The sequence below is a fragment of the Trichechus manatus genome, unplaced genomic scaffold (genome assembly GCF_000243295.1).
Source record: "Trichechus manatus latirostris isolate Lorelei unplaced genomic scaffold, TriManLat1.0 scaffold00033, whole genome shotgun sequence".
Lineage (NCBI taxonomy): Eukaryota > Metazoa > Chordata > Mammalia > Sirenia > Trichechidae > Trichechus > Trichechus manatus.
The window spans coordinates 20,149,745-20,164,983 of record NW_004443969.1 but is presented as its reverse complement, the minus strand read 5'-3'; the positions used below and the strand labels follow the sequence as shown (position 1 = coordinate 20,164,983).

The window sequence follows — 15,239 nt, the reverse complement described above, 5'->3', positions numbered from 1 at the left end:
AAGAGGAAGACTCTCAACGAGATGGATTGTCACAGTGGCTGCAACAATGGGCTCAAGCATAGTAACAATCATGAGGACAGTGCAAGATCAGTCAGTGTTTCGTTCTGTTGTACATACGGTCACTTTGAGTCGAAACTGACTCCATGGCACCTAACAACAATAACAACAATGGATATGAAGAGTCAAACAGTGATGCAAATGGTTAATGCACTTGGCTGGTAACTGAAAAGGTGGAGGTTCAAGCCCACACAGAGGCACCTCTTAAGAAAGGCCTAGTGATCTTCTTCTAAAAAATTAGCCATTGAAAACCCTGTGGAGCACAGATCTACTGTGACACACATGGGGTCACCACGAGTTGGAGTCAATTGGAAGACAACTGGTTTAAAAAAAAAAATAGTTCGAAGTTCTGGAGGCAGACTGCTGAGTTCCAAGCCCAGCTCTGCCCCTTAACAGATGTGTGATCTTGGGCATGTTCCCCCAACCTCAGCTTTTTCATCAGTAAAATGGAAGTAAAATAGCATCTACCTTATAAGGCTTTTGCTGAAACTGTAACACATAATGTGTGCTACATAAATATTATTTTGTCTTCAGAATACCCTAACTTAGAACCATCTATGTATGTCATTAATCTATAAACCATGAAGCTTAATCCATTAACCCATTTTTAACAACTCTATATTGATAGCTCTCTTTATTATAAGCTTGCACAATATTTGATATCTGGAGTTGGAAAATAAATTGGTAATTAGTCACCAATATAAACCTCAATGTTATCTTTAGGGAGTTTACAATTATAATCTTTAGCAAGGGATCTTTTCATGTAATTTTATTTTAGTACTATATCTAGGTATCTTTTCTTTAAGTTCATGAGCTTATTTATCTTCTCGCTAAAGTTCAAAATCTAATTTCTAACACAGGTTACTTACTGTAATAAACTCTACAAGCTTTAAAATGACGGGTTGAAAGATATAATTTTTTAGAGCTATGAATTAATAGCCATATATGTCAAAGACTTTGAAAGTGCCAACTTTTTCATATTTATAGATCTATTATTGAAATGATAAAAAATGAACTGCGGAAAGAGGAAAGAACTGAGAACCACATATAATGAATCAAACATACTTAACAAGACATGTACAGACACTTTGGTGTGCATCTCTTTTATTACGGTACATTAATCAAATACTGCTAAAGACATCCATCTGAGCAAAGTGTCGCAATGATATTCTATAAAAACATTCTTTTGAGAAGAGACCTTCCTGACAGCCATATCAACTACATTGTCTTCAGTGATTGTAAGACCCACGTTTCTCAGAAATGAAGAGAATTTATGCATGTGCCTCTTGAGCTCCCTTCTCTCTCCACCTTCTTCCCCCACCCTAGCCCCACCAAAGCTAGCTTTTTAAAAGAAAATAATTTAATTGATGAAAATGTACAAACTCTGATAAGGACTCATAAAAATCTGGTTGTAAATGATTTAATTTTTTTTAACAGTATGATTTAAATTATTCTACTTTTTAAGTTTTCACAAATTTTAACAGGAAATTCTGGTTATTCAGCAAAATCATTCATTTGACCTTAAGGGGATTTTTTTTTTCCCCTAACATAACACAAACATGATATTATACGTAGTTGCCGTGAGCTATCTGTTCATGTTCATGCTTTCAAACTATCTAAGAGTTGCAGTTTTGATATGTAGTTGTTCATAATGTGTTTGGATTTCTCTGTTTAAATTCTATTAGAGTCTTCCTTTATGGGAAACTAAATCTATCACTTAATATTCCATTTAATATTGAGATGAACACGTATAAGAGCAAATAGATGAGGAAGATGAGTAATATCTCAAGATCTGTAGCAAATCATAGTATATTATTAAGTCCCTTCTGTTACAGTCAGATACTTCAGGGAAAAAGAAAGAGTAATGTATTAAAAAACACAATTTCTCTTGTCCTTAAATAGTCCATGTAATTCAACTGATAAATCCAGTTTATGGTTTTCTATAGCTACGCTTCAGTTTTGCCTTTTCTAATCTAAACTGGATCTTCAAACCATTTAGGTGTCGAATTCTTTTTTACCCCAAGAAAAGACACTTCAAATAACTTTAAGGCTGCCAGCTGATCTTAATTAATATGCAACATATAATCAAATCTAAAGACTGAAAGCCGGTTGCTGAATGTCAGACTACTTTTAATATCTTTATTTGTAAAGAGACCCTATCACACAAAAGAGATGGCAGGTAGGAAAAGGACAAAAGTGTCCATGAACTGCTTAGTCACCTATTTATAAAAAATGCATTTGGAAAGAGAACAAATTAGGCCAATTGCACTTTCGTCTTCATATAGATTCAATTTTCTCTTCTAGCTTGAGAATAAAGTTTTGAGTACTTATGTTACTACTTCTCCTCCTCCATCCCCTCCAAAAAAAAACCTAACAGACAAGTGAGTAATTTTGTAGTTTGATATAAAATAGTGAGAAACTTCTGTTCTAAAATTGCAGTAGTTACATAGAATGCAAGCCCAAAGGGTGAACATGAAGACGTTTTTAAGGCTGTGTTGATGAAGACACCACCAAAATCTTGCTCTCTTATTTACAAGGCACCCACTGAACTTCTTTTCCTTCTATTTCTGGGCACATTGAGAGTGATCAATTCCACTTACAGCTGTCATTCCCAAACTATATATGACTTATTTCTACTAACCTTCTCTTCTAGAAATGTACATTTCTTACTTGTACATAAAAGAACAACAACCCAGTTGTTAAAAAAAAAAAAAAAAGAACTCATCACTTGTCCAATAGGTCAGGCCCCAAAATCAAAGGATGCCAAATTTTTCCTTTAGACTTTATATTGAAAAGCTAGATTCATTTTACTTTGATTAACTTTTGAATATTTTTTAAAGGAAAAAGCCATCATATAATTGCATTCGTTTTCTAGAGGTCGAGTATGATTTTACTTGGTACTATTTAAACTGAAAATGAACTTTACCAAGAAGCTTTCCTAATTTTCTTCAAATATTCTGGAAAAACGTAGACGGGTTTGAATTCAAATAAATACAAAATTTCTTTCTGGTTCAGATTTTAACTAGTAAAAGTTTACTGAATCCCGTGACTACAATCTACTCTTGTGTTACATGAAAGATTAATAAAAGGAATAATTTAAGCATTATTCTCTAATCCTGACCTGTCCTGCAAGGTAGGTATATTACTTTTCTTTTATAGATGAGCCGGAGGCTTAGTTGGATGGAGTGACTTGCCAAGGGCTGCCACGGTAGTAAATTGGCAGAGCCTAGACTGAATGAAATCCAGGGTTTCCCAGCTCCTAAACTCTGTTCTTTGGAGCCCTTGGGACTGCTGGCCTGAGGGAAGCCTGGGCCAGCTGATTGTCATTAACAATGACTTACCAGGACCAGTCAGTCTGGACTCAGAAGTTCTTCTCTAAAAGTAAGTTTGAAAGAGTTCCACAGGATCGGACTAAGGAAGATGACAGGTAGGTGACAGAGAAAGCACAAAACCCAGCAGACATTGCATGAGGCAACTTCTACGCGGTCCTTTTCCAAGCCTTTGTACACAACAATCATAAGAAATTTTTAAAAGCCTCCTAACGCTTGTTGCATGTGTTAAGTCCATGCTTCTGTTTTATCCCCTTTACTAGTCCACCGCAATCATGAAAACCAAAGGTGCCAAATTGGAAAAATATAATTTAAAACAGAGATCATCAACAAGCAGCCTGTGGCCTGAAACCACGCAAATAATAGTTTCAATGCTTTAAAATGGGAGATTTTCACATAAAACTCCAGATTTTGGGTGCCTCTTAAAAATATAGGCAATCTGGCCACCCTGTGCCCATATTCCAGCAACTGGCTAGAGCAGAATAGCCGTTGCTCAAGTTTAGAGCAGCCACATACCGTCCAACTCTCCATGACTTCCTCTGTCCCTCACCCAACTCTCAGTATGTTCTATTTCGTTACTCACTTGGTCCCTATATGCATTTTCGTATGTGAGCACTGTTCTAATGCGTTTGTGGGATTCTTGGATAAGTGGTCCAGGCTCGGTTTTGCACAGGCTCCTTGCCCGGCAATTCTTGCTTCAACACCAACAGCTGTCCATGAGGTTGGGGAAGGCTCGTGAAAGCGAAAGAAGTGGGTGGTAATGGGGAAGTGGAATCTGGCTTTGAGTAATTCATGCTTCTTCTCAAACAAGCTGAACTAACATTGCTCTTTCATTCCCGGTTTTCGACAGTGGAGGCTGAAACTAAGAATGTTGGTTTGATTCCAAAACGGCACACAATTTCTCAACAGGCACTCTCTCTCCCAGTAGGAGCAACAGGCAGGTAAAGCAACCTGCCAATTCTCAGTGCCTTTTTGGAGCTGCTCAGGAAAGACCTGGGAGTAAAATAAGAAACAAAAGGAGGGAAATTCTGTTCAGAAAGAGACTTTCTAGTTATGTGCCCCCCTTTTCTCTGTTTGCATCCTTATAGCTCCCCCGTGACTTTCGCACTCATCCAGAGTTTTGAAACAGAGCAAACACTCAGAAACAATTGGCAGGTGATTTCAAGTCATTACCTGCCTGCTACGCTAATTACAAGCCATTACCTGCCAGCAGCATGCAGTTTTGTACAGTTTGTGCGACACAGGGAAGATCTACTTAACTGGAAGAATCATTTTTCTCAGACTAAGGAATGCTAACGTTGCCAGCCCGTTGCCCACCAGTGTCAGGAAATGTTTAGTTGGCACTCATTCTGCACGCTTCATCACTGAAGATGTGCACATATGCATCTTTCATGGAAAAGGCCAGAAGGATCTCCATTGTTTTCCTCCCATTCTCCATTATTATTTGCCTCCAATTTCACATTGCCATGTGGCACAGTGGTTGGTTGGCTGCTAACGGAAAGGCCGGTTGTTGGAACCTACCAGTCACAGCACGGGAGAAAGCTGTGGCAGAAGCTCGCGTAAAGATTTCAGCCTTCGAAACCCCGTGGGGCAGTTCCACACCGTCTTTACAGGGTTGCTATGAGTCGGCATCGACTCCATGGCAATGAATATGGATCAAGGGGAGAAAAAAAAAAATTCGGTTTTGCAGATTTCCCTAATAGCACAATTCAGTGAAAACATACAAAATACAGAGTGACAAGAACTCTATCATCTAGAAAGTGAATTTTATGACAAATGGTTTTAGATTGCCATCTATTATTACCTATCCATAAAATAATTCCATTACCATCTTCATTTCCACTTGCACAATGGAGATTGCTAATGTCTGTAAATTATGCAACCTGTATTAAACTGAGGTCCATCAAAAAAAATGTCATTTCTTAACGCGCAGCTCTAGTCGCAGCTCCGCTGAAACTTTTTCGTCGCTTGCTGGGTCAGGTGCCAGCCTGACTCCGAAGAGGTTGCTCCTGGAAGACAAATGAAGAACCAGCTCCCGCTGCTGTGTCAAGTGCGGGGCCTTGGTCCGCAAAAGGAAAAAGCAAAAGATGAAAATGACTAAATTCGTGATCCGCCCGGCCATCGCCGCCAACTGCACTGATAGCCTGCTGCTGAGCAAAAAACTGGCTAAATTTGACTACGTGGCAGAGCAAGTCATATTAACCGAGAAAGATCTGCTAGACGATGGTTTCGGAGAGCAGCGCTTTTACCACCGTCTGGTTGCAGAAGTGCCCAAGGAGCACTGGACTCCGGAAGGACACAACATTGTTGGTTTTGCCATGTACTGTTTCGGAGCCCTGGTGGTGTAGCGGTTAAGAGCTTGGCTGCTAACCAAAAAGCTCAGCAGTTGGAATCCACCAGCCGCTCCTTGGAACCCCTACAGGGCAGTTCTGCTCTGTCCTACAGGGTCGCTATGAGTCGAAATGGACTCTGTTGGTGGCATCCTGGTTAAACTCACGGCTGCTAACCGAGAATTCAGTGGTTCGAACCTACCGTCTGCTTTGCGGGAGAAAGATGTGGCAGTCGCTTCCATAAAAATTTACAGCCTTGCAAACCCTGTGGGGCAGTTCTACTTTGTCTTATAGGGTTGCTAGGAGTCGGGATCGACTCACCGGCAACTGGTTTGGGTTTTTGTTTATTTTTGTTTTTTTCTTTGTTTTGGTTGTTTTACATATGACCCATGCATTGGCAAGCTGGCGTATCTTGAGGACTTCGTGATTATAGAGGCTTTGGCACAGGATCAGATATTCTGAAGAATCTAAGCCAGGTTGCTATCAAATGTTGCTGCAGCAGCATGCACTTCTTGGTGGCAGAATGTAATGAACCATCTATCAGCTCCTACAAAAGAGGAGGTGCTTCTGATCTGTTCCGTGAAGAGGAATGTAGTCTCTTGGAGATCGACAAGGAGTACTTGCTAAAAATGGCAGCAGAGGAGTGCGGAGTGCTGGTGGAGACCATGACAAGTTCCATTCTATTTAAAATAAATTCTCAATTACTCTTGCTTTCTATCCTGTTCATAGTGGAATAATAGAATGAGCTCCCATTCCAAAGCGTTATTACCAGCGGCGTCGTTGCACGCTTAAAAGGCAGTCTATTTAAAACGGCTATTTTGTGTGCAGTTTGGAGTCAGATTTTTCTTTCAACGTCTTTTGATAAACAACGATGTGGTGTGAACTTTATGTATGGAAGGGAAAAAAAAAAGAAACAAAAACTAATTCTTGTGAGTCATTTAAATGCATACAATGTCAACACTGGTACTTAGAGTTTCTGTTTTAAATCTTCTTTAATAAACTGACATTTGATTTAAAAAAAAAATTGTCATTTCCAATCCAAACCCATTGCCGTCCGGTCGATTTCCAACTCATAGTTACCCTGTAGGACAGAGTAGAACTGCCCCATAGGGTTTCCAAAGCTATAATCTTCACAGAAGCAAATTGCCACATCTTTCTCCCACAGAGCAGCTGGTGGGTTCGAACCACCAACCTTTCCGTTAGCAGACAAGCCCTTAACCACTGTATCACCAGGATTTCTAATCTATACATAAATTGTGACACAACAAACAATTAAAATCTTTAATGCTTTCTAGTTACTTTTTAAATTATAAAGAGCCCAATTCTGCTGCTTTCATTTTTAATTTTATGTTATTGTTATCCAGATCCAGGCTAGGAAACACAGGAATTTACCAGCTTTTAATTGACAAAGTTAAAATCCCATTAGTTTAACATTATTTTCCTCTTCTGCATCTCGGCAATGAAGGCAAGTCATACCAGGTATGACATACATTGTATGTTGCCTGAACTTTGAGGATAATCTACAGAATTTCGCAAAATGACACTTCCTTTTTATTCAGCAGCTTGAACATAAAAACAGAACACTCTTCTGACTGCAAATATAGCAATTATACCAAGTTATGCTTTGACACTGTTACTACAGGCAAGTGGCCAAAGAGCATCGTCAGTCAAAATATCTAAGCAAGTTAACAAGCTCCCTTTACTCTCTACAGAGCGGGAGAAGAAAGCTAATCCAGCCCCTGAGAAATGTTAAAATGAAGGAGAAAAAAGGCTGTTGGTGTTTGTTAAGGAAAATGGTGTCAGTGTCTTGGGCTGATCAAGGTGTAGAATCTGAGGCCTGACAGATGCCCAAGCCTACATTTGACAGGAAGCGTTTTTTCCAGTTCAGATCTGCTTGATATTCTCAACTAATGAATGACTTCGGTTTGTAAGCGCTTGTGTTGGAACTACACCTTGCTTTCATGGTTTGGTCAGGCTGGTTTGCCCTCCCTGTCACCTCCCCTCTACCCTATCCCCTCCCCAGACTGCATTTGCCCTCTCTTTTTGCAGCTCCATTTTACAAAATATCACCACATTTACCACACAAAAGACATCAAAACTAATTAAGTAAACTCCAAAGAACTATTACAAATCATTTTGCTTCAGCCAGAGATATCAGATTTAATTAGGTGATCGGTGTTGATGGGGTACAAAAACAAAAGCTATCTCCTGTTTGAAAAGGTTCAGGCCCTATAGAGACCCAGTCTTCCCGCTATGACACAAATAATAATTGAGTTTTTCTTAAAAAAAAAAAAAAAAAAAGACAAGCATGAAAAGAGATTTCTGTGTTACAGACAAAAGCTTTCAACTATAGGTTTGGCTTCTCTTTCAGCCAGGTGATTTAAAAACAAAAGCATACCATCTACGAAGAAATAGCTATAACCTACATTGATATTACTGTGGAACAGAATATAAAGTGGTTCTAACAAGCATAATTTTTGCAAGTGATTAATCAAAATCTATTTAGCCAGTCATCTTCAATGATTATCAACAGACTTGCTTAATATTACAATGAAAATAGTTTATTTTTCCCCAGGTTACTAGTCAGATAACAGGTTTTCTTCAGCATATACAACAAATGGTTCAGGCTTAAAGTTCATATAATAGTTTAAAAGATCCAAGTTTTACTGTGATAGATTTCTTGTTGATAAGGCGAGAGGAAGAAAAACTGTGGATTATAAATGGCCCCACTTTCAGGTAGCATTGTAGACTAAAGTTAGCCCATTTCTATCATTTTCTAGGAAAGTGTTATTTTGATATATTGGCAACAGATATTATAGGATGGGATAATTGTTTTTGAATCAATCTTTATCATTAATTAGTTATCAATCCCTGATATACAGATATGTTGAATTTAAAAGAAGAAAGGGATGGTATTCTTTTTTAAAAAAAGTTTCTTTTTATTAAAATATTTATTGGATATGAAGTTTAAAATGCATTGCTATCTTTTTATTTTCATACCACACACTTATGACAGCATGACTTTTTATGACAGTGGAAATTAGTGTCATTATAGTCTCTTACTCTGTATTTTCACACACGCACACACAAACACACACATACAGCAATGACAAAGGACAAGAAATACATATTGGTTTCCCCATGAAAAACAGTGTATCTCTTTTGATTCTCGCCAGTATTTGTGGTGTGAAGCAGTTCTGAATAATGGCTTTTTTTTATATATTGTTGCTAAACAATTTTCCTGGAATTTTTATCCAATAAATACACATAACTTCATATGACAGGATAGCCTTAGAGCAAGTCTGAAACAGTCATACAAGTTACCAAAAAGGCCAATGCAATATTTCCTGAGTTTAAGTACACCTCCAAACTCCTTATTTTTAGCTCTTAAAATGTTGAAAGGAAAATAATTTTCTACTTTGGCATTTAAATGGTATTGTCCCGTGTGAAAAGAGTTACTGAGACATTTGTCGGAAGTCAACAAAAATAATTTGGATATATTTTGAACTTATTTTATCAGACTCCTCGACATTTAATTTGGTGTGAAAAACGGCAACGGTAGAAAACAGATGTTAAGGGGCCAAGTATACAGCAGAGGTCAAAATAAACATAAAACACCGCTTTCATTTCTAAAAGAGAGAAGGAGAAAAAAAAAAGATTCCTCCAGCAACAGGTTCTATGTTAAACCTGCTTTTTTATTGTTCTGCTTGTGCTATCTGTAGACTACACAATGCAATACTGTCTGCCATGGAGCAATACCTCTCAGCACTAGTAATTTAAGACTTTCTTCTCTGTAATACACTGAACCATCATAACCTGTCTCTTCCCATTTAGTTTAACCTACAACCACCACATACTGATTTGGCTGTGTGTGGCTTTTTCTATTGCCATTTATTACTCTGCTCGACTCCTGAAATTCTGTTTGCAATTTAAGGCCACAAATTAGAAGCGTAAGTCATCTGTTTCCTATAATCCCCCTGTCAGGACTGGAATCGCATTTGGAGCTCAGCACCCAGCCTGGGCCTGGGCCCTTACAGACTTTCTGATTGGCTGGCCTCTAAAAGCTGCAGCGGAATAAATAACATGCTGGGGGAACTAGAGCTTTTTTACCAAAAAGAGAAAAGAAAGAAAGAAAACAAACCAAGTTTTCAAATATTTTCTTCTCCTTTCCATTATGTTCAAATCAATTGTTAAAATGGTAGTTTGTTGTTTTGGGGGGGTTCCCCCAACCCAATAAATAGCACAGCTGAACATTAATTCTGTAAGGACAAAATGGTAAGTGTTTGAGAATCCACATGGGAGGAAAGTATAATCCTGCATATGGATTTTTTTGCTGCATGTGGAATATCTTTTATAAATCCTGCCATTTTTTTTTTAATATTTCAAATGTACTAATTAGCTGTTGTTGTTTTTTTAATAGTGCCATAGATCTTTTGCTAAACTAAAAATCTCTGAAGTCCTAATGCACTCATTCTACCAGGTTTTTAAAAATTTTTAGCAAATTTAATCTAGCATCCCTGGATTTTATAGAAACATTTCAAGGAAGCAAATAAGAAATCAATTCAGCTTTTTAAAAGACCTTGGTTCTTTTACTAAAGTATTTTAAAAATTTGAAAATATGATTGTTTCTTCTGTTCATGGTCCCTTGGCTCATTTTATTAGGACTTCTATTAGCTCTGCTGTGGTTTTAGACTCTTTTAGCATTTCATATTTTAGAATACTTCCACTTTCTTTCCATTATATTTTAAGTGGGCAACATACCAGATTACATATTAAAGACAGCAAGAGACAAAATATAAATGAAAAGAAATATAGAGAAACCACATCTAAAAACACACTTGGAGTTCTCAATGCAATTGCGAACTGCCGTTGGGGTTTAAAAAATCATTAGTTAACCCAAATAAAATCCACCAGACTGATTCATGTTTATTAATATACTTATACTAGCTATACCTGGGCCAAAAGGTTGGAAATAAATGGATCAATATTAGCTGAATGCCCCAAAAGCAAAGCTTCTATTTCAAAAGAAAGCAGAGTTCAATCAAATATATATATATATATGTATGTACATATATGATGCAGGCTAGATTTCAACCAAAAATCAAAATTAAATTAAAAAATAATAATAACAGTTTTTTAGGAAAAAAAAAGAATTTTAAGAAAACCAGAAGAATCAATACTAAATCAGTTTTGAAGTATGGAATTATTTACAATACCACTTCTGGAAATGTTTAGGAGTCTGTAACTTAAGTTTGGCGTCTATATTTTTTTTACATCAATTTTTGCAGGCTACTCGTCTATAGAGTGGCCTCTGATCTTTGGTTATTTAAAAGAAACAAAGGAGGAAAACTCGCCAAGACATTGAGGTTTCTAAAAAAAAAACAAAACAAATAGCTACTGTACATGCGCACTCTGATTATTTCTGGATTTTTTTTCTTTCAACTATACTTTCTGTGTTGCAGATTTATTTAATAAACAAACGCATCTTCTGAGCCCATAATACTCAAATGCATGCTACTGTTAATTCATTTACAGAATGCGCCATGATGGCCCCTGAGCAAAAGAGCAATCTTGTTATAATGAATGTGTACTATTCTTAATAAGCACACTGTAGCAACGACCCGCACTGCACACAAAAGCACACCCAAACCATTTGGTTTGTTCCCAGAGCTCGGACACCAGCACCACTATTAAATAGCTGTGCGCTGGGAGAGCAATCCAGTATTGGCATGCAAATGAGCGCACGAAGAGGCCAGATGCTGCTCTTTAGAAAGGAAAAGTGCCTCAGCTCAAATTTGGGGGCAGAGAGAACCTGTGAATGTTACAAGCACAGGGCAGCTTCGCGACTGTGCGCCATTATATTTCTGACAGGGGTGGAAATGCCGGTGGGATGAGCCTAGGAAAGATGAATAGAGCAGAACTTTTTGCAAACACGTGAGCATTCAAGCGCTTCATATTGCCACGGGTCTGCTGGAGATTGTGGACCACGTTTTGTTGTTTTGTTAAATTTGTTGGTTTGGGATTTGTTCCCCTCCCCTTCTTTTGGGTCCAGAAAGATACCTCTTCTTTTGAAAACCTGAGAGACTGCATCTCAGCTTTTTAAGTTGAAGGCATCATTATTCATCAAAGTTAAATGATTCTCGAAAGCTTTATCATTAAAATTAAATATTAGGTTATTGAAAACAACGTTTTGTTTTGTTTTTTTCTCAAAACGAGGTCATCATGAGTGATATTCACCCGTGCTTGGAGACCTTCCTGGGCTTTCATAATTTGTGGTGGACATTTGACCCATTCATTGCTGCCTTTATCTTATCATAACAATTGACTGCCTTGATGATAGACTAGGAGAGGAGGCCAGTATGCAAGAGACTGAAACTAGTCTTGCAACAACATTGGTCAAATGAGTTCCAACCAGATTCAGAACACTGGTTTTCCTCTTGGCTCATTTTTTATCTTCTTTTCTTCTCAATGTTTGAGGAGTCATTGATTTATTTGATTTCTTGAAAATAGTTGGAGATAATAACGACTGAAGTCATGGGTGTGTGTTTTGAGAAAATGACTAGTGAAAAAGAAGCAGGAACACTCATAGGTGGTAAAATTCACAAGGGAGATAACAGAATTCCTGTGACAGAGATAATTAAAATATATATGATGCTGGCATTTGGGGACAGGACCTTCTCCTAACCTCATTATAAATAAATCATGTTATAATAGAAATTAGGAGCTCTGGTGGCCTTCTATGGGAGCCCAGTGATTAAGGTCTTGGCTGCTAACCAAAAGGTCGCCAGTTCAAATCCGCCAGCCCTCCTTGGAACCCCTATGAGGCAGTTCTACTCTGTCCTATAGGGTCGCTATGAGTCAAAATGGACTCCGTTGGTGGCATCGTGGTTAAGCTCACGGCTGCTAACCGATAATTTGACAGTTGGAATTCACCATCCACTTTGCAGGAGAAAGATGTGGCAGTCGCTTCCATAAAAATTTACAGCTTTTGAAACCTTATGGGGCAGTTCTGCTCTGTCCCATATGGTTGCTATGAGCCGGAATTGACTCGTCAGCAGTGGGCTTGATTTTTTGTTTTTATAATATAAATTACCATACATCCATTTTGTATAAACATTTAGTGAACACTACTACAGGCTGGATACTGCTCTAAGCTCTAAGAACAGTTGTACGTCACAGGAAATAAAATAATTCATGATAGTGGCTGAATCTATATAGTAAGTTTTCTAACTATGTGTTATTAAGTATAAACCCCACAATGAGTAACTCTTCTGTGCAGAAATACTGAAATTACTAAGAACAGAAAAGAAATTGATATAAATATAGCTGATGAAATTACGTATGTCAATTATTTTTATCTTAGTTGATCACAGAGTATTGTCTCCAAATTTCTGAGCAACCACTTCCACACTTTCCATCAATCAATTGGTCCATATATTTAGTAAATATTTATTGAGCACTTACCAAATACCAAGTGCTGAAGAATAGCCACCATTTAATTTCTTTTATGAATTGCACTTGGGCATTTTATAATTTATTATAGAAAAAAATATTTGAAATCTGTTATGGAATTCACTATAAGAAGGTTGCTGAAGATATTCTCTACTACATTATAATGTTGTCCCTGAAAGAACTCATGGGAGAAACTACTGTCAGGTCTTAGCACCAGGAAGCAGTTTCTTTAAACATTTTTTTTAATGTTCTAGGTACTTTTCCACCACTCGTCTGTCAGTTTGTTGTACAGTGGAGACTTTCATGTTGCTGTGATGCTGGAAGCTATGCAACTGGTATTTCAAATGCCACCAGGGTCACCCATGGTGGAAAGGTTTCAGCAAAGCTTCCAGACTAAGACAGATTGGGAAGAAGAAGCTGGCAATCTACTTCTAAAAAAAATTGGCCAGTGAAAATCTTATGAATAGCAGTGGAACATTGTCTGATATAGTGCCGGAAGATGAGTCCCTCAGGTTGGAAGGCATTCAGAATATGACTTGGGAAGAGCTGCCTCCTCAAAGCAGAGTCGACCTTAATGAAGTAGATAGACTAAAGCTTTCAGGAACTTCATTTGCTGATGTGGCACGACTCAAAATGAAAAGAAACAGCTGCAAATATTCAGTAGTAATTGGAACATGGACTGTACGAAGTATAAATGTAGGAAAACTGGAAGTTGTCAAAAATGAAATGGATCACTTGAAGATCGATATCCTAGGCATTACTGAGCTGAAATGGACTCGTATTGGCCATTTTGAATCAGACAATCATACGGTCTACTATGCTGGGAACAACAAATTGAAGAGAAGCGGTGTCATGTTCACTGTCGAAAAGATCATTACAAGGTCTATCGTAAAGTACAACATTGTCAGTGATAGGATAACATCCATACGCCTGTAAGGAAAACCAGTTAATACAACTACTATTCAAATTTACGAACCATCCACTAATGCGAAAGATGAAGAAAGTGAAGATTTTACCAGTTTCTGCAGTCTGAAACTGATCAAACATGCAATCAAGATGCATTGATAATTACTGATGATTGGAATGGGAAAGTTGGAAACGAAGAGAAGGATCAGTAGTTGGAAAATATGGCCTGGCTGATAGAAACAACACCAGAGATCACATAAGCGAATTGCGCAAGGCCAACCACTTATTGGAAATAACTTTTTTCAACAACATAAATGGGAACTATATATGTGGACCTTGCCAGATGTAATAAACAGAAATCAAATCAACTACTGCTGTGGAAAGAGATGGTGGAAAAGCTAAATACTATGTGTCAGAACAGGGCTGGGGCCAACTGAGGAACAGACCATCAACAGCTCACATGCAAGTTCAAGGCAAAGTTGAAGAAAATTAAAAAGAATCCATGAGAGCCAAAGAATGACCTTGAGTATATCCCACCTGAATTTAGAGACCATCTTAAGAATAGATTTGACACATTGAACACGAATGACTCAACAAGAGACAAGTTGTGGGATAACAATAAGGACAGCATATGTGAAGAAAGTAAAAGGTCATTAAAAAGACAGGAAATAAAGAAAAGACCAAAATGGACGACAGAAGAGACTCTGAAACTTGCTGTTGAATGTACAGTAGATAAAGTGAAAGGAAGAAATGATGAAGTAAAGACCTGAACAGAAGAAAGTCTGCTCGAGAAGACAAAGTCAAATATTATAACGAAATGTGCAAAGATCAGAAGTTAGAAAACCAAAGGGAAGAACACGTTCAGCATTTCTCAAACTAAAAGAACTGAAGAAAAAATTCAAGCCTCAAGTTGTAATACTGAAGGATTTTAAGGGCAAAAGATTGAATGACCCAGGAAGCATCAAAGAAAAATGGAAGGAATGCACAGAATCACTATACCAAAAAGAACTGGTCAACATTCAACCATTTCAGGAGGCAGCATATGATCAAGAACCGATGGTGTTAAAGGAAGAAGTCCAAGCTGTACTGAAGGCATTCGCGAAAAACAAGGCTTCAGGAATTGCCAGAATACCAACTGAAATGTTTCAACAAACGGACGCACTGC

General features: G+C 37.8%; 1 long non-coding RNA gene and 1 pseudogene across 2 annotated transcripts in view; one reads left to right on the top strand and one right to left on the bottom strand.

Moving 5' to 3' along the window:
• The window catches only part of LOC111820307 (uncharacterized), a 142,021-nt gene that overhangs the window by 84,970 nt on the left and 41,812 nt on the right, over window positions 1–15,239 (bottom strand). The window lies entirely within an intron of this gene.
• LOC101356374 (diamine acetyltransferase 1-like) lies at window positions 5,086–6,765 on the top strand (annotated as a pseudogene).